General features: G+C 34.2%; 1 protein-coding gene across 4 annotated transcripts in view; it reads right to left on the bottom strand.

Annotated features, from left to right (window-relative positions):
• The window catches only part of LOC149787102 (neuralized-like protein 4), an 88,349-nt gene extending 78,320 nt beyond the window's left edge, over positions 1-10,029 (bottom strand). For 2 of the 4 annotated variants that reach the window (XR_016425085.1, XM_089977616.1), the window contains exon 1: positions 9,895-10,029. The gene's annotated coding sequence lies outside the window, so the exon portion shown is untranslated. The remainder of the gene's footprint in view (positions 1-9,894) is intronic. The other 2 variants (XM_089977619.1, XM_089977618.1) reach the window with 1 other exon arrangement.
• Between the last annotated feature and the right edge of the window lie 10,719 nt (positions 10,030-20,748).

Below are 20,748 nucleotides of genomic sequence, written 5' to 3' on the forward strand. Positions count from 1 at the left end.
GTACAATACACATACATATCTGTGCAAAAAAGAGGAAGTATTTTACACTTCTTGAAGCAGAAGGAATTCTACTTTGTAATTATCGGTACCTTTGGCGTTGTTTAGTCCATTCCTGATACGCAGCAATATATCGTTTATTCATATTTTTCTTTGAAGCTTTGTAAAGAAAACAACTTCTTTTCATTATGTAGATGATGTGATCAGAGAAATAGAAGTTTAATATTTTAGGTTGGTAGGTTGGTTTCTAGTGCCTTTCCAAGGACACCTTGAATAAGACGCATTCTGTGCATCTTTGATCATGGATTCATGCAAACGAGTTTGAAAATCGCCATGCTTTGCAGGTTTTATTTTGCTAAATATTCAAATAACTTTCCTTAAACTATATTTATAAGATCTTCAAATTTACCTATCAAGCAATATACAATTTTATAGGATATCATTCGTAAATAGCATGTAAATAGCATGTATATCCATTTGGAAAAAGTGAACATAATTTGTATTTTATCCAGCCTAAATTTTAAAGAAAGACTATTGATGACCGGACATACCGGGATGCGTCAAGGGAGAGTTAACATAATTTAACAAATCAGCAATCAAATATTGAGGTAATGATGTCCATGTCCAAGTATCAAGAATTTAAATAAAATACATGTTACATTTAGCGTTGAATAATATTAGAAGCAAACTGATTGACCTGGATTAATGTTAAATCGATTTAGTTTAATCTTGATCTAATAACAAGTTGATTTTTATATGACTGATTTAGTTTCATGAAAGTGCTCCTGGTTACAACATTTATTACATGAGGCGGGCCACTTTTATATATATTTCATCTAAATCAGCTTAAGGGTCATTATTTGCCCTTAACATTCCCTGATCTTTATATAGCATGACACAGACATAATCAAATATGGGGTATAACTTAAGTTCGTTGCAAGCAGGAATCGAACCTTGAGGAACTATCGCCTAGCGGTTATACACAAGGGCCACATTCGACTCAGATATGTAACCATTCCCACAAACAGAAAATGGACCAACCTTGAACATATATATATATATATATATATATATATATATATATATATATATATATATATATATATATATATATATATATATATATATATATATATATATATATACATGTGTTAATAGTGTGTAAAGTACTTTCTATTTCGGGTTAGGTACACAGCGGTTATATCTAGACCTAATCATGTTTTCAGGTAAACAAGCAACGACAGAGCATATATAGTCATGCTTAGAAAAGAATAAATATTTTTAATACTGCAACATTATTACAAACTTCCAATATAGTATAATTTATAACACCATATCTTTAGGTTAATTTACTGCTCAAGCGTTCATCTCGACACATGATTTAACGATCATTTACGTGATGTTTATGGAGTTACTCTCAGTATAAAATACAATTATTAGATCCACAAACAGGGCCTGTCATTCACACATTTGTGTCAGTTGATTTGCAGAAAAAGGGTCCGCACAAGTATGATACATGAATTGTGTCAGTCGATTTACAGAAAACCGGAAGTACTCGTGCAATTGGGCCAAAGAAGACATGTTACTCTATGTTCTGATTTTATAAGCCAGACACGTAATAAAAAGCAATATGTTTGTCGGTAAAACTGTTGGGCATTAGAACGAATCATTTGGAGGTGAACCAAAGCACGTACATGTATGTCCTTAATGTCAAATGTACCTGAGGACTTCAGTCAACACAAAGCGAGAACATCTACTATGTGTGTGCAGTGGCGGATTTTGCATTAGAAAAACATAAGAAGAAATAAAAGAAAAATGCTTAAGTTCAATTGTGCCATCACTTAATGACAAAACAGTCTTTTAGAGCTCTGTCTTAATTATTTTGTTTTAGGCGCATGATGAGAGGAATCTGCAAGTTGTAGCAACTCTTACAGTCCCTAGTGGTGACAAAATAATTTATCACTCTGTGTGTTGGCGCTGGTAGGTGGGTGGGTGCGGAGTACACTTACTACTGACTTCAATTTTCCTTATGATCCGTATGAAAATGTTTATGTAAGAAGATGGCTACATTTTCTTCACAAAGAAATATTTCATAATAATTACTAAAGTTATTCGCGGTCTGTAGAGATTGAATAGTATCAGATTTGTTCAGATACACAAACATGCTAGTGACTTGACACACAGATTGATACACACAAACTTAATTTAGCACACTCTGGTTTCAATAGTTTCATAACTTGAGAATCCTTAACGTCATCCTGCCCTATGTATTTTTGCCCTTCCTTTCTATTCTTTAGCCCGTCATTAGTCAATAAATAGCTCTGCAACCCTTGCTTGCGATCTTACTCGTTGCCTCGAAAAAAGTGATTGATATTTTAAGTAACCTACTCCACAATCAATGTTTCGCTGTTCACAATTAACACAAAATAGGGTTTTCTTGCCAGATCGAGTAGCTCGTAATTCGGTCACCAGAGAAAAACTTGAGTTTGTATTTACCAACAAACCAAGTCGCTCGGGTGAGTGAAAGGACATTCAATGTTGAATGCTAGTAAATTGTATTTGTTGAGCTTTGAATGACCAGTACTGAATGATAATGTTCATTTATATATTTATTTCACTTCTGATTCTTTTATTTCGAGTGTGTGTGTGCGTGTAAGTAAGTGCGTGCACTCGATTCAACATTGATCCAGGTCAATCAGTTGGGTTCTTTTATTATTATTATTATTAACCACTAAATATAACACAGCATGTATCTCAAATTAAAATGAGGAAAACCATTCCGGAGGCCTACTGGTTAGATCGTCCGACTCGGATGCGAGAGTTCGTGGGTTAGATCCCAGGCCGATTCATACCAAAAACTTTCAAAAATGGTACTAACAGCTGCCTCGCTTGGCGCTCAGCATTAAGAGGTTAGCGTTAGAACTGGTAGGCCTGGTGTTAGGATAATGTGACTGGGTGGGACATCATGATACATGTCTCCGGCATGATGCCCCAGTGCTAGACATTACGAAAAATGCCAAACTGCAGACATCGTAGAGATATGACTAAAAACTTTTTAAAGCTAAATTAAAAATCCAAGTCTCTCTCTCACACACACACACACACACTTAGCGGTGGATGTTTATTTTTGATTTCTTGATGTTGACATTCGATGTTAGCTCTACGGTCGATAACGGTACATCGTGGTAATATTGTATCATAAACAGGTTAATGTCTCCTGATAGGTTTGATGATATTCTTACAATTATAACGTCATTCACATAATGCCCCTCGGAATAAAGTCTGGACGCTTCCCTCTGCATTGCAGTGATTGAATGGTTGCCTCTCGTTTTGTATGAAGAGTAAAAGTATTGAATATTTGTACTTCGTGAAAAGAAGACGGATCATAGATACCTGGTGTTAAATGACCTCCTGAACTTATAAAATTGTAGTTGATCCAAGATCAATTAGATAATAACGTTTTCAAAAGACAGAGTTTTTGATAATTTACTTGTTATTGCAACAATTTTATAGCATCCAAAATGTCCATATCTGCACAGTCTAATGAATCATGAAAAGATAATTCAAAACGTCGAAGGCCAAGCGTCCACAGCTGTCATTCGATATCAAATCAAAACAGCAATGTGTAGTCTTATCAACGTTTATTTGAAATCAACTGAACATGTACCCCGGAGCTAATACAAGCTCTGATAGTCTTATATGTCAAAGCAAAGGAACTATAGGAGAAAAGAGATACAAAGGTCAAGATACCGGTTATCATTGTCAAGAGAAATCGAGCTGGTCTTCAGGCTACTTTAAGAAGAAAAAATGTATTTAAAAAAAACCCAAGAGGAGGAAGAAAGGAGGTCTTCAGAAGATGAAGAACCCCTCCCCGTAAAGAAATCCGGACCGCGAGAAGAACGTGACAACGAGGAAGAATCGGTTAGCGCTCGCGTGTGTGTATGTTATTTAGCATATTTACAGGGCGTTTGATAGTACAGACAGTTTGATTTTCACCAAAAGTTGTGACTATAAATAGATATTGTATCCTTGCAACACAAATCCTTAAATGCCACAAATACCTGATTAGAACGCTACAGGTCTAATTATGCAACGCATTTAACAGCACTTGAAAGCTATACATGGCGACTAATATATTCTGGTGGCAGAAGAACACGAGAAGACACGGAAAAAAACATTTACCCACCAGAAGCTACTGGCAAGCTTTCTCACATACCCACATTGGTAAAGTCGATACTCGAACACACGCGGACAGAGGTGCAATGTGTTAGTAATCTGTCAAAGCGAGGGTATGTATGTATGTATGTATGTATGTATGTATCTTTGTATGTATGTATGTATGTATGTATGTATGTTTGTGTGTGTATGTGTGTATGCATGCATGTATGTATGTATGTATGTATGTATGTATGTATGTATGTATGTATGTATGTATGTATTATTCAGGCTACGATGCATCAGCTCCATTCAAAATTATCTTTCGGTTGATGTACCAAACTATTTGTGTGTTCCTTTTTACTTTCAAGACTAGACTAGTGTATTTCAATCCTATCTGGTTTGCCTCAGAATCAACTAATGAGACTTCAAAAAGTTCAAAACAACGGTTACTCAGATCGTCACCCTAGGAGCACGAATCACAAAACACCCCCCACCCCACCCCACACATCGCTCTATAACCTTCACTCGATACCCTTTCATGCGTAATAGTCAGAGCGTCCGCCTCGGATGCAGAAGGTCGCAGATTCGAACCTCGGCCAAGTCATGCCAAAGACTTATAAAAATGGTGCTAACAGCTTCCTCGCTAGGGGCGCAGCATTATGAGGTTAGTGTTATGATTGGTCGGCCTGGTGTCAGGATAATGTGACAGGGTGGGACATCATGCTACATGTCTGCGCCATGATTCCCCAATGCAATACATCACTATAAACTGTCACACTGCAGACATCTTAGCGATATGACGGAACAATTGTTAAACCTACGCTAAAAATCTAAATCACACACGCACGCACACACATAAGTGAATATATCGTGCGTTCTGAATAACTTGGGAGTCATTTGTACTACGAATTGATGAAGAATAAAATTAAAAAGTAAATTAAGTGGATGGCTATGGTTTGTCACTATTATGCCTGTCCATACACGTGAAGTAAAAATATATGGACAAATTTGTTTTGTTTTTCATATTAAAGCCAGCAGAAATGGTTTTAGTTATCGAGAGAACAAAAGCCTTAGATGCCAGCACAAGGAGTTCTCCTAATATAATTGCAATGGTAGGATAATAATTGTTATCGTATCAACGCAATTATTTTCCTCCTCTTTACACTTCCTTCGTTCTATTCGATAGTTTGTAGTAGGAGGAGGAGTAACTGATTTCGATCTGATCACTGCTGTGTTGTGGTTGGCACATTCTCAAAACAATTAACTGAACTTGTTCGTACTTTTGCGTTTTACTTACATGGCAAATTCAACGATTCTATGCATCTTCGAGCCAGATCCTCCAAAAGGCACATTCTTCGCTGATTCTTAAATGAGTTTCTTGCATTATATAACGTGGCAAAATTGTGTGAAACAATAGATTTTAGTAATCTTATTATTTAATTGGAGGTAGTTAAGAGAAGAGCTGCCGCTGTTAGTATAAAATGCACTATCAATATATTTGTCATCCTTGAGAAGCATAGGGACCGATGCTAGATGTATTTGAGTGTACGTATGGAAATATAAGTCGTTTCCAAGTTATAAGTTATAGATGATAAAAACGTTTTTTTCGTTTTTTATTTTACCTCGAAAAACGCGTTTTTTTACTTTTTTTACTTTTTTTTGTTGCGTTTTTTATATTTGATATTTCCAATTATTTTTATCATGGGCCGTAAGGCGGTCCTCTGTCATACTCTAGATAACAAATATCGATCAATAATGAAGCTATGATACTAGCCTACGATACTTTACGTAAACATGCTACAACATAGTGCTGCTATCTGGTAGTGTAGACCAGGCGTGGTCAGATCAGTCAGATGTTGATAACGACATTGAGTGAAACAAATTTCAATGTTATCTGGATTACGGTTTAAAACTTTTGACATTTATTCATATTTGTATCACTGAAACTGTAAGTCTCGTATGTAGCGTGTAAATAGGTAAAATATTGATTTTTGTGTTGCCTAAAAACTACTGGAACGTTTTTTTTTTCGTTTTTTATTTATTGAGAAATAAATGTGTTTTTGTTTAATTTTTTTATTTAATTTTAACGTTTTTAACATCTATGAACTTATAACACGTGGACTTACACGTGAGGGTAAACTACGATGTTAATGACAGTGGTATATCATAACATCATGTGTCGAGTATGGTAGCTGAATAGGAATCTTAATAGGTACCAAATTATGAGCAGGAGAATGCCGCAGGAGTGTTATATATTTTAACATGACATTTGTTGTCATTTGGAAGTCTATGATTTATACCTCCGTTTACCTCCACCCAAGAGGCGATAGATAAAAATTTGTGTATCAGTATGGCATAACAGGTAACTCTAATCATATCTTACGGCTCGTGAATCCTATCCTTAAGGACATGCTTGAGAATATCGTTATATTTCCTACGACACAATGTATATGCTATTCAAAAGATGTCAAAGTCTCTACCGATGGTCAAAGTCACGATGTCTCTCAATGTGTCCCCATCCCCAACCTCTCTCAACATATCCCCATTCCAATTCTCTCTTAATATGCCCCCTTCCAAATCTCTGTCAATCCGATCTCATCTCCAATTTCTCTCTTGATATGTCCCCATCCACAATATCTGTAAATTTGTCACAAATTCCCAATCTATATTTAGATGTGTCCCTATCCACAATCACATTTTTTTGCGATGGAACAAATTAAAACACTGTTTTGCTAGGTAAATCATACAATTGAATCGAATAAATTAATGTTAAATGAGTAATATCACTGTGCATTTTAGACTGATTGTTTTAGTTACAAATTCAGATACAATAAATACATAAGATTATATTGTGATTTTGTATCACTGAGGCGTGTTTTTAGATATTAACTAAAAGATTTATGGTAATTTGTCACTTATAAGCACAGTTAAAAACGCTTCTAAACACAGGTAAAAGCAACATAGTCTTGATTTTGTTTAATACATTTCAAACTTGTATATATATATGTGTGTGTGTGTGTGTGTGTGTGTGTGTGCATCATTCTTTGAAACGCCTTTGCGTATCAAAAGTAATGTTGAACTTACTTGTTAACAGGTATACCGAATTTAACTTTGTGCACATTTTAGTTTAGCATGGTGTTGCCTTTGCACAGTATCGTCTCCTAAGTTTTTGTAGCTGTTTTCTTTAGTGCTGAGATTTAAAAGTAGATCTGGCTGTGATATATGTACGTTGGATTATCTATCGATAGCATTGACGTTTACTTATAGTTGTATTTATATTAGCGTTGATGTTGTTTTAGTTTTGTATACATACATACATACATACATACATACATACATACATACATACATACATGTTTAATAGGTTAGAGTCCTTGAGAGATGAAAGGGTAATGTTGATTTGTTTTTAAAATTTGGAATGATTCTTTTTTATTTTATATAGTATGCATACATTTTAGATCTTACTGAGTATTGGATGACTGTGTATACAATTTCTAATTACGAAAACATGTTCAGACCAAATCATTAAAGCTGGCTCTATACCTAATGCTGTTTAATCTTGTCAGGTTGTAGCTGACTGAGTTAATACGTTCTACGACATTATTAAATTCCAGCTTAATATCCTGGTATATGTTAATTAAATTTTCATTGTATATTGCTTAATATATACCGTTTTAATCGTATTTATGATGTTTATAATAGCATAATTAAAATTATTTTAGTTGGGAAGAACGTTTATTTGTCATCAGGTACATATGCGTTAATGTCTATAGATAAACAAACAATTTTATAAATATCCCAACATCTATAATTAGAGCCAGGTGCAAACGTAACTAATGTAAATACTACAAAAGAACTGAATGGGTACATGTCGAACGGTCTTCACAAAATAAGCCATATCAGTAATTTTTCTTAAATGGATACATGTAAAATATTGAGCTATCTATGACGAAATATTATAATCGTTTAAAATGTGCCAAGTAGTCCAGTTCAACAGCAAGATTACCAAAAGCCAAAACGATAGTAATCTCTCAAAAAAGAAAATGTCATAAGTATCTGAGCGAAACTCAAAGTCTACAAAGCAAAAGAACAGCACAAAATGCAAGGGGCTTCAGCAATATCACGAGGGCCAAATTCAAACAAAAATATTTTTTGTAACTGAATAATGGTGGTTGGCGGGATGCTAACAATATACCACCTTGATCCATAGTCCTCCGTGGACACTAATATTTGTGGGGTGGGGTGCTATCAGAGTTGACATCCTAATTTGTAGGGCTATTGGAGCCACATCTATATTGCCATATAATTGTTTATCAATAGTCAGAACTTGATTAGCTCCTGTGGTTAGGTTAGCTTGTTTTGAACATGGAGATATGTTTAAAGGAACAAAATGCAGCTACAGTACTCACAAGTCTGTACAGTAATACAGTACGCACATGTCTGTATAGTGCGGAATCTGTTAATACAGTACTCACAAGTATGTACAGTGAGGAATCTGTTAATACAGTACGCACATGTCTGTACAGTGAGGAATTTGTTAATACAGTACTCACAAGTATGTACAGTAAGAAATCTGTTAAAACAGTACTCACAAGTCTGTACAGTAAGAAATCTGTTAATACAGTACTCACAAGTCTGTACAGTAAGAAATATGTTAATACAGTACTCACAAGTCTGTACAGTGAGGAATATGTTAATACAGTACTTACAAGTCTGTACAGTGAGGAATCTGTTAAAGCATTACTTAGAAGTCTGTACAGTGAGGAATCTGTTAATACAGTATTCACAAGTCTGTACAGTGATGAATCTGTTAATACAGTCCTCACAAGTCTGTACAGTGAGAAATCTGTTAACACAGTACTTACAAGTGTGTACAGTGAGGAATCTGTTAGTACAGTACTCACAAGTCTTTCAGTGAGGAATCTGTAAATGGATATAAGGCCGCATAAGAAAGTCTCCAAGCTTAAGAGTTATTTTTACGTTCCAAAGAGCGACACGTCTTTTGCTTTGAATATTGACTTTAGACCCCAAAAGGGTTCGTCAGAAAAGTTCCAAATTTAAAATAGGCTACTACTGGGGACTCGATCGTATGGTATTTATCGAGAATTCCCCTCTTCTATAAATAGCAACGCACCAGAAAACCTAAACAAGTATTAATAACGTGAATGAATATACTATAAAGGTGATATAATGTATTAAAATAGAAGCAAAATAAAAGTGAAATATTTAACAAAATTAATACTAAAATGCAATTTTATGACTAAAATATTGTTTATCTACCTTTACCTGGAGAAACTATCAGTTGCCGAATCGCGTAGAAAATAACTCCAAAATGTATTGTAGTTCAATGGGTTACTAATGTTTAATTAACTATAAATTCAGACTTAGTAACCACATACAACTTAAATCTGCACTTTATATTATTTAATGTTTAATGCTAAGGTACGGCTATGGTGATCGGTGATTTGCTGTTTCCTTTCAAATTTAGTTGATAACTGGAAGATGATGCTTTTCAATTATATGTATCTTGTCAGTGGAGAGGGAGTCAGTAGGTATCGTAAGGATGGCATCGCAGAGGTGGGACGATGCTGTTTTCTGAAATGTTATAAAATTTAGGCACTTGCTCCGTAAATGTACGATGTATCACGTTCCTACTTATGTAGAACATAAGAATTCCTTACAATATTAAAAATGAATTTATAGTTTCAGTTACGTATTGTTCCTTATATCGCTACTCACCTTGCGTTGATATTAACTTGTCAATGCCTGAAACATTCGCAAAACAGCTTATAAGTCCTACATATCAGATGAAGGCATACGCACATATATCATAATCAGCAGACCAATTTGGATTTTGAGTCAGGTAAAAAATAATGATGATCTAACAAGGAAGTGCTATTTCGAGTCAGGCAAAACTATTTTCTAAGAAAGTCAGTTTCGATTTGGAATCTGATATAGAAAATATTTCTGCATTGTAGTTTCAATTTAGGGACAGGCGATAAATAAACTTATTTGTATAAAGATGGGTTTCCTTCTAATAACAACTTTGTTGCACCTGTATTATGCAATTTCAGCATATGGACTGAACAAATTATTTGGGAGGTTAGATGCAAAATAGAATGAATTTATTTATAATAATATAAGTGAGAGCATATTCCATCTCGATAACGTGGTAATTACAAACTGAGTGTGGAAACTTTTTGAAGCAATCATGTCAGTGATCTGCTCAACTATTTCAATTTTCTCAGTACTTCAGAACATATTTACTACAGCGACTGCTAAAGGTTGTGCCTAAAATGGCAGCCAGACATTTCACTGACCGTTTTCCACCATTCCAGATCAATTTGAAAACTGTAAATTGGTAGTGATCAAAGTAATTCATTCTTATGTATTTATAGTCCAGATATACAATAGGCTAAGAACATTCAACATTTTAAGAAAACAAATGTGTCCAATATCTCAGATCTCATATAGATTCAATGCAATTTTTATGTCATATGATGAATGGTGCCTCATGTTTTAAATGTGTATGACCTGTGAAAAATGACGCACAATATTTAAACCGTTTATATTCCGTGATAAATAGCGCTTCCTGTTTCAACTATTTTTGCCCCTTTAAATTTTTTGTTTCATCTGTAATATATTTTAATATATTTGTCTCTGGGAATTTTCATCTTCCATCACATCTATATTTTACGTGAGTTGCGTCTAAGTGCATCGTGTGGTCTTTACTGTGCCTGCCTTTACGCACTATGTTGTAACTGTCACCTAACTGGCAATATAAATGATACTGATCATCTCATAAAGTCAATTTTTAAAATTGTTTTATTAGTAAAATATCGATGCCATGATTTCAGTGCTAGTAGATGTGAAACTTCTCATCAATGAGGGAATCTATATATATATATATATATATATATATATATATATATATATATATATATATATATATATATATATATATATATATTCATATATGCCAACCAATTCTATTGAACAGCTGTATCCGAAAATATAACACATGGACGGGGTTCATTGCCAACGAAACTTAAAATATTTCTAACCAAATAACTGAATAATGTGAGTGGCGGGGAAGGGACGGGTGAGGAAAGGCTAACAATACAACACACGGAAACACGGATATACATAATCTGTACTAGTTACGATGGTGTTACCTTATGATTCGACGTCTTACTTGGTAGAACTACCGTTCCCTCAACACTGTAACGATTTACCTAAGGGATTTAATTCATTATCAACTAGCCACTGTCTTTTCTCGTCTAAGTCGTTCAATGACTGAATTCTATAGTCTTTTTGCAATAGTCTAATTTTTATTTGCAACGAGCTCTTCAGGAAAATAGTAATAAGAAAATTTGATTGATTACTTGCAGACCAAGGCAACGAAGAATTATATTAAATCACTTTAATCACGTAAAAGAAGCCGTTAGATGCTCGAGTCAACTGTATGTCCATAAGTGCAACACTTGCTTCGAAATTGGCTTTCACTCCGAATAATAAAACGCCGAGTTAAACATATTATCAGGACCATATTTGGGAATGCTCGCAAGCTAGTATAGATAAACGCTGGGTACGTACCTGTTCGATACTTACTCAATCTTAACGTTCTCTTAATGTAGAAATAACTTCTTCAATAAATAGTTACGTATTTAAAATACCATCAGAATATTTATCCTCCCAACGGATACTCTAAATGCTGCATAAAATACTGAAAACATATAAATTATTAAACTAAAAGCAAATTAAAATACTCTCCAGATGAAAGCATATATACATATATCACATTCAGCTGTCACGTTCGATTTGGGGGCCAATACAAATAAAGATTATGTAAGCAATGTAGTTTCGATTTCAGGTCAGGTGAGCATTTTATCTAAGAAATTTAGTTTCAAACTGGAATTAGATTCGGAAAAGACAATACATGCAAAGTACTTTCGATTTGGGGTCAGGTATGAAAAGTGTATCTTGACAATGTACTTTCAATTTGGGGTCTGTAATAAAAAGATTATCTTGGCAAAGTAGTTTCGAATTGTGGTCAGGTATATAACGATTACCTTTGCAACATAGTTTTGATTAGGAGTCATGCGAAAAGTATTATATATAGATGTTCAGTATTTTATCTTGACCAGAAATTGATAAACCTGGTTCATTGTTGTACTGGTTGTGATTATTTCGGAATAATATAACATACGAAGCAGCTTATGATAAAATTTCGATGTTAAAAATATTCAGTTGGTATCACGAGCATGGTTGAATAATGGTTGAAATGAAATATGTTTATACGCAGAAAGGGTTTGCATACATGAATACTTTATCAAAACAAATCCAGAGTATAACTTTGTCAGGGAATCTGCTGCTGGTGTGCAACTGCTGTACAACTATTGACGGATCTGTCAAGCGACCTAATAGTACATTACATGTTTATGTGTATTCTTGGGTTACTGCGCTCGTAATATGCATCCATGGCTTGTCCTTTCAATAGCGAAAATGTTGATTGTTAAACAACTTATAAAATGAATTTCATATAACAACTTTAATCGGTATCCTCATAGACGTCTGGCAAGTAACAATTAGAACACCACGTGCTCATTTCCTAATTAATCTCTACAATGAATAAATTTATACATTATGCGGTCACTGAATTTGGATAAAAACATCTTGTATTTACAATGACATTTATAAAAAGCAACTGACAGATTTACATTTGTACTAAATAATTACACAAAATAGCAAAAACAAACCCCAACCATAAAGTTGTAATTTAGATTCTCATTATTAAATTATTACTGTATACAAAATGTCGCTTGAGTTTGAAAAGACTTCCTCATCCCGTTTATCTTTCAGAGACAAGCAAACCGATCTATTCCATATTTTTAAAGTACTGAACTATATTGTAAACACTTTGATATTCTACTTTCTTTTGAATTGTTTACTCAGATCACCCAATACACAAAAGTACCTGGTTGACCTGTTACGTATCAACATTTTCGAATATCTATATAGAGCTAATCATTTTCTTCCTGAGCCGAAATCTAAGCTATCTTAGTTATATCTTACTTTTTTACAACCCCACATCGAAACAAGTTTGCTTAGATAAAAAATATTATCACCTGATCCAAAATGTTAATTACTTTGATGACTATTACACACACACACACACACACACACACAAACACACACACACGTGAATATCAACTGTTGTAATACGTGTTCTTGTCACAAAATAACAGATCTGTGAGCGGTAAGTAGCTGTTTAAAGTAAACTATATATATCATTAATATTACATGTACCTGTTGTTACAATCCAGTAAGTAATAACAGTATGTGGGTCACCTGATCAAAAATGTAAAGTATATTGATGACTATTTGACACACACTCGTGAATATCAACTGCTGTAATACATGTTCTTTTCATAAAATAACTGAGATCTTTGAGCGGTAAGTAGCTAATTAAAGGAATATATATATATATATATATATATATATATATATATATATATATATATATATATATATATATATATATATATATATATATATATATATCGTCAATATTACATGTCATGTATCTGTTTTTACAATCCAGTAAGTAATAACAGTATGTGGGCCATGTGTGACCGAGTGGTCTAATTTACTCGCGTTTACAGATCACCGTAAAGTGTGAAAGCTTTCCAGTAGTGTCCTATGGGTCGGCGGTTCTCCTAGGGGTTTTCCGGGTTCTACTTCCATCAGGTGTATTTCTCGTGCTTATAAAAGTAATAAATGTAATTTAGTTTATAAAATGATGACATTTTGTTTTCTCTTACAACAAGCTGTCGTTCGTAGTACACACTTACAGTTCTAACAGATAAAAAAATTATGATTCCAGGCCAGCCATATTCGTCAGTAGTCAAGAGATTTATTAATTTAATGCGATGTATCTCGTAATTATTTCTTATTTTATTTCATTCATCAAGACGTTATTGATATTGCTGTAAAGTTTCCTTTAATTAACGTAATATATCATGATTTCCAGCGGAAATATTCTATATAGAAAGATTTCCTTCATGTCAAGAGGCTTTAAAAGATAAGTGATGAATTTATTATGTATATTACGTGAGATAAATACATATAGGGGAATGATATATAGCGTAATTTAGCCTGTGAGGCTATGATACTTTGGATCAATACATATGGGGTAAATTATATATGGAGTAATTTACACTGCGAATCTATTATACTTGAAATAAATTTATATAGGGGTAAAAGTATGTTATTGAAAGTTAAGGATTACGCGTGTTCTTCGTTTTATCACGATACTGAAAACATCACAAACAGTTGACTGTAGATTTTGTGTTTTGAATTGGTCACAGCATCCAGACACACAATTATGTGGATGTATGCATGGAGGAATGGATTAGGGTGCTGGCAAATGAAAACTATATAATGGGTGCCTTTACTCGCGGCATGGGTTCGATCGTGCTACGAACGATTTATAAGTCTGATATATCGATGTATTTCACTGGTTCTCTCCGTATATTCCCTCTTGTTATGTATGTTTGATTTACTTAATATTTGATTTAATTTAATTGTTTGTAAGTTTTAACATCTTTTTATTTCTAATTTCATTAATGTCAAAGTGATATAATGTTTATTTTTTATATATAGGAATTTGATATTTTCTAGAAATTAGTTTGACCTGAGAGTTAATCGTAAACACCGAACTTTGTATGTTATTCTGGCCTAGTTCACGACCTTATTCAGAAATTACTAAGACAAGTAAACAACTTTTTAAAATTCTTATTCTTAGAGTAAAATGGTTTGTTTTTGTCACGATCATACTGGGACTACGTGCTTTTAGACGTAAATACTTCTCGAAAATTTTGGAGAGTTGACCCTTGTTCAGGAATCTCTTTTGCGTTTCAAGTTGCTGTATAACCTTTGTTTATAGACAATTTTGGTACTGGAGGCTTTTTCGCACTGGAAATGTCTGTATGGACAGTTTGGGAGTGCTCATACGGAATTCTTGGACAAAGACATTTATTTAAATTTTATTCGGAAATTCAAACACCGGAATATTATTGACTGTGGAATCACAAAGGACTGTTAACATCAGCACTATACTGACTACAGTATACGTCATCGTCTTCAATTTTGGATTTTTCGTCGAGATTAGAACATGAATTCATTAGAATATTTCATTACTTGGATTTCTAAAATTTAATTAGTCAGTTATTCTTGGATTAATTTTGGATTTGATTCTTAAAAGCCTAAGTTCTTATTTTTTCATTTTTTATAGTGTTTTTCTAGGGAAATAAATTATTTTTTTATATTTTTCAAAGCTTGTTGTTTTCATTCTTTCTTTTGTTATTATTTATTAGAGCCTAAACAGGTAACATAAGACTTCTCCATAGATATATACCTAGATACCTATCTACCTAAGTCTATCCATCTATCTATCCATCCATCAAGCTATTAATTCGTCCATCCATCCATCCATCCAACCATCCATCCATATATACTGTTGAACGCAAGGGGTCTCCCTATCAAGCGAATCATACAAATTCCTCGTTAGTGTGGCTTTGACAATCCATGTTTTCCCTATTTGCCAGGATCTCAAGGCAATTTTCAATTGTCAACTGAAAGCTTTGACACGCGCAAATACTATAACCATTTTCCTCCTATCACCTAAAGATTTGCCCTATAAATGAGCAAAACAAATCGTGCGAATGTTCAGCTTTTATAGATAATTTGTAGCTCAAGCTAACACGTTACACATGCATCGTTGTAAACGATTATGACGAACGCTGCAACAACGGCAGCACAACAGCTATAAAATCCCCATAACTTATCCACGACCACACCAATAATAATAATAATAATAATAATAATACCACCACCATCATCATCATCATCATCAGAATAACGCTAAAGAATCAGTAGCAATCCAGCACGAAAAAATATATTAAATTAATAATTCCATTCGTTTAAGCTAATGTATTATCCCCAAAATTAAGGTTTTAGTAATGGAATGATTCGGGTATTGCTCTAATATAATGATCAGTACGTTCATCTTGACGCCTAATAATTTACATTATGGTATTAATTGACTCTCGAATGTACAATAAAGCCATTAAATCTGGAAAATGGACATGTCATTCACAGATTTATATCAGTTAATTTACAGAAAATGGCAAGCATATTTCTAAACATATCATTCATACCCTGTCAGTCGACTTATCGAAAAAACCGGAAGTTCGTCTGCACACGTGTTATTCATGAAATTATGCCAAAGAAGGCAAGTGACTCTCTTATCTGATTGTAGAAGACATGCTGGTAAGACAAATCAATATATGTATTGGTAACAATGTAGTACATTAGAATGAACTATTTAAAGGCGACCCATGACACCAAGGATCTAAGTCCTTAATGAGACATGTACGTATGGATTTTAGTCATCAGAGAGTGTAAAAGCTCATCGGTTGTGTGATGTGGTGAATTTTATATCAGAGCCAAAGGACAGAAAAGAAAAAGAAAAACGATGTAGTTCAATTTTGTCGATACTTAGAGGTATCTATGTCTGTAAGAGCTCTATTTTATAAGTCTTCAATTTATGCCGGTGGTGGGAGAAACTGCAAGTTTTTACAACTCTAGTTGTGACCAATGGTGTCAAAATCATAATTATCTCACCCTGTACCTTTGTATGTTTATGTGTACGTGTTAATTGGTGGGTGTGGATGACATGTATTACAGTTTTATTTTCATTATGTTTCATGTGCATAAGATTACAAGAAATAATTGCATAATTTTCTTCTCTATATATTTTATAGCACCAGATTTTATCAGTCACAAGTCAGTCGAAAGGCATGAAAAATAAATCATGTCCTTGATAAGATACAATACCATCTGGATAGAAAATGCAATTTATGAACAAATTAAAAGCCATTCTCCTATGTTCTACAAGCTGGCAAGGGTAAAACTTTCACTTAAAGGCACCTAACAATAAGTGTATGTTGAATCAAAATGGCAGAACATTTGTACATCCGAACGAAATTAAAACTAATACACGGCACGAATCTCCTTTAGAACTTACTGCTTATCAAAGGCAATCAATAGCATTATTTTGACCAAATAGAGATAAAAGCAATATACGCAAACAACGTCTTTAATCAACACATAAGAGAATCTGAAAAACGTCCACCAGCGGTGAAAACAATTATCCATAAAACGAGAGGAGGCTTGGTCTCAATTAAAACAAAACATTTGAAGTTCTCTAGTTAAGATTACAACTGACGCCTCAGTGTATCAACAGCATAATGAAGATTTAACATAAAATTCAGCTAATAAAGAGATCCAAACAGAACGATTATAAAAAAAGAAGCAGTTAGAAAGTGTTTCAAGGAAAACAGTACAAGACGGTAGACACACGGAGAGAACTGTGTTGCAACAATTAGGTCAAATGTTTGATAAAAATTACAAATAGCTAAAAGTCTGAAACTGTCAATCAGGTGGCATTCTACAGTTTCGTATTTTACATAAGGTTATGAGCTTAAAGAAAAAGAAAGTCCCTGGTTTTTCAGCCCTGGGGTATCGCGCCTACGTTAAAATAGGCATTGTCAATCTGAGGTATTTTTATAATAACATTAAATTCACTACATTGTGTTGATAGTTGTAAATTGGGTAATGGGGTAAATTGTGCAAAAAAGACGATTATATTTTATATTTTTAGTAATTCATTCATTACACTTTCAGAATCTGGTATTGTCTGACTGACTTTTTTTCCCTATTTTAATAACTCCTAAAGATGTTTGTTTATACTTTCAGGTCGAATTTCTAAGACTTTGATCAAACAATTTGTTTAGCTGTATGCTTCGCTCATTAATAATAATAATAATAATAATAATAATAATAATAATAATTTAATAATAATGTATATACGATTGTCAGAAAAGGAGCGTAAGTATCTAGCTGGTGTCTACACATGGGTGAGGTCGGATAGGTATGTTGGATTGGAGTCCATCAGTGAAACGTAGCACAGAGAACAAATTTTGTGTTTGATTCTGAATCGAATGGTTAGCCAGTGTATGGTACAGAGCAGCGGGGAGGTGTGCTCTGATTGTGGTACTCTAAGTATGATCCGATCAGATGTATTTTGAACTTTTTGAAGTTTCTGGAGTAGATATTGAGATGAACCAGACAGAATTGAGTTACAATAGTCGAGTCTTAAAAGTACTAATGAACACAGACGTGTTTTAGTGGCATCAACTGAGTAACACCTAGGTTTCGTACTGCCTGTGTCAATTTAATATTGGTGGTGCAGATATTTATTGTTTAAGGTAAAGGATGTGAATGAGAAAGTCTTTGTGTTGTGATCAGAATGGCCTCAGTTTTATCATCATTCATCTGCAGCTTGTTACAAGTCATCCATGATTTCATATCAGAAATGCACCTCTCTACACCTTGGATGGTATCATCAACTTCAATTGGGTGGCTAGATTAGTTTATTTGGGTGTCATCAGCGTACAATTGGTGAGACACTGGATGATGATCTATGACACTTGAGAGCGGTTGAGTGTATAGAATGAAGAGAACAGGTCCACAAACAGACCCCTGTGGAACAACACAACATAGATCAACTGGGCTGGAGTGTATTCCATTCGCAGACACAATTTGTGTCCTGTTGACCATGAAGGACTTGAACCACAGTAATGCTGTATCATGAATGCCAAATACATGCTGGAGACGGTGAAGTAATATATCATGGTCTATTGTGTCAAATGCTGCAGACAAATCAAGGAGGGTGAGGACTGTAATATTTCCACTAACCAAAGCAGTTTTAGAAAAGTAGTTTCAGTAATGTGGCGAGGACGATATGCTAGATGTACATTGCTAAAAAGACTGTTTAATTCAGATGAGATACAAGCTAGCATAGAACAACCTTTTCTAGGATTTTTTATTTGAATGGGAGATTAGAAACTGCGCGGTAGTTCTTTAAATCGTTATGGTTTCTTCAGCAGAGGCTTTACAACGGCAGTTTTGAAAAATGATGGGAATTCCCCTGATGAAAGAGAGATATTAATAACATCAGTTAGCGAAAACAATATTGGATCTAAGGACTCAAGCAGCAGTAATGTTGGAATTGGATCAAGTTCACATGACTTTGGTGCACTCTTCATCAGGATTGTACGAACGAAATCCATAGAGACAGGTTCAAATGCTGCTAATGGTTGCCGCTCAGATTCTGTATTCCAACTGTATGGTGATGACGAGTCAATTCAAAGTGTGGTGTCAAGCTTATCTCTAATGGTTTGTACTTTGTCACAGAAGAAATTTGTAAACATGTCCGGAAGGTCGACTGGAAAGAAAGTAGTTGGAAGTGGTGTTGATTTGTTCCATGACATTTAGCTTGTTAGTAATCTCGAAGAGCTGATTTCGCTGCATGGACTATATTTGTGACATCCTTCTTAGCGGCTTCATAGATTTGCTTGTGAATAGTGAGTCTGGTGGAAAGCCAAAGCCTCTCAACTTTACGGCGGTCTCTTTTAGCAGTGCGAAGCTGGTCCCTAACACTGTTATACTATGGAGAAGACTTTTCAATTGATACTCTGTACTTGGTAGCTGGGTCATGTTTGCCGAGCAATGAAAGCAGGCAGTTATCAAATTGTTCTGCTAAAGGAGGTAAGCAAGTTGTTAGGTTTGTTTGGATGTGATGCATTAGTTTGGTTCTATTTATCATACGGACGTTTCTCTTACTAGCAGGTAAAGATCGAGGGTTATTTAAAATGCCATTAACATGACCTTACACCTGTAACTCTCTCAGAAGTTCATATTTATTAAGCGACTCCTTGAGAAAACGGATGGAACAATAGCTGATTTACTTTATAATTTCAGCATAAATCTGTGCATTTAGCATCTGGTCACCAACTAAATATTGTCTCACATGACAGTGGTCTTTCAAACCATGTTCATTTGATTGCTGTTCAATTCTACTGTTCAAATTTGCTTTTCATTTTTCATTATATTGTCTATATGTTATTATTTTATATTTAAAAGCAGAGTATTCAGGAGCCACTAATCCTTCGCTGCTGATGAACTCAGCCTGGACTCATTTGCTATGGGTAACATTGTCATCGGCAGGTTTTATCCGAAAATAGTTTACCATTGTTGGCTGCTTATTTTATAAGCGAGGGAGTTTGAATCAGAATTACTCAAGAAGGGCTCTGTTGGATCCGTAAAATGTTATTTAAAAATGTTGTTGGATTATTTAATTTGTCAACGGAACCATTTTATATCTCATTATCTAAAAGTAGTATATAAACTCATAGACACAAATAAGTTCTGTCATATCTTGTTTATTAATGGTTAATCTAATCTACAGTTATGGGCGAAAATTATATTCAAATTGGATATTTATAAAAAAGAAACATATTAAACATAGTTTGCACCAAATAACTTATTATGATATATAGTTTGCAATGGTGCTAATCGAATGTACAATTGGTGGAGGTAATGTAATTGTTGGCCTGTCATGTTCTCAAAATGTTTGGAAGAGAGTCGAGTTGTCATTTTTTGTCCTGTTATATGTAGGGTATTTTT

This window comes from Sinohyriopsis cumingii, chromosome 12 (assembly GCF_028554795.1).
Source record: "Sinohyriopsis cumingii isolate HCF-2022 chromosome 12, ASM2855479v2, whole genome shotgun sequence".
Classification (NCBI taxonomy): domain Eukaryota; kingdom Metazoa; phylum Mollusca; class Bivalvia; order Unionida; family Unionidae; genus Sinohyriopsis; species Sinohyriopsis cumingii.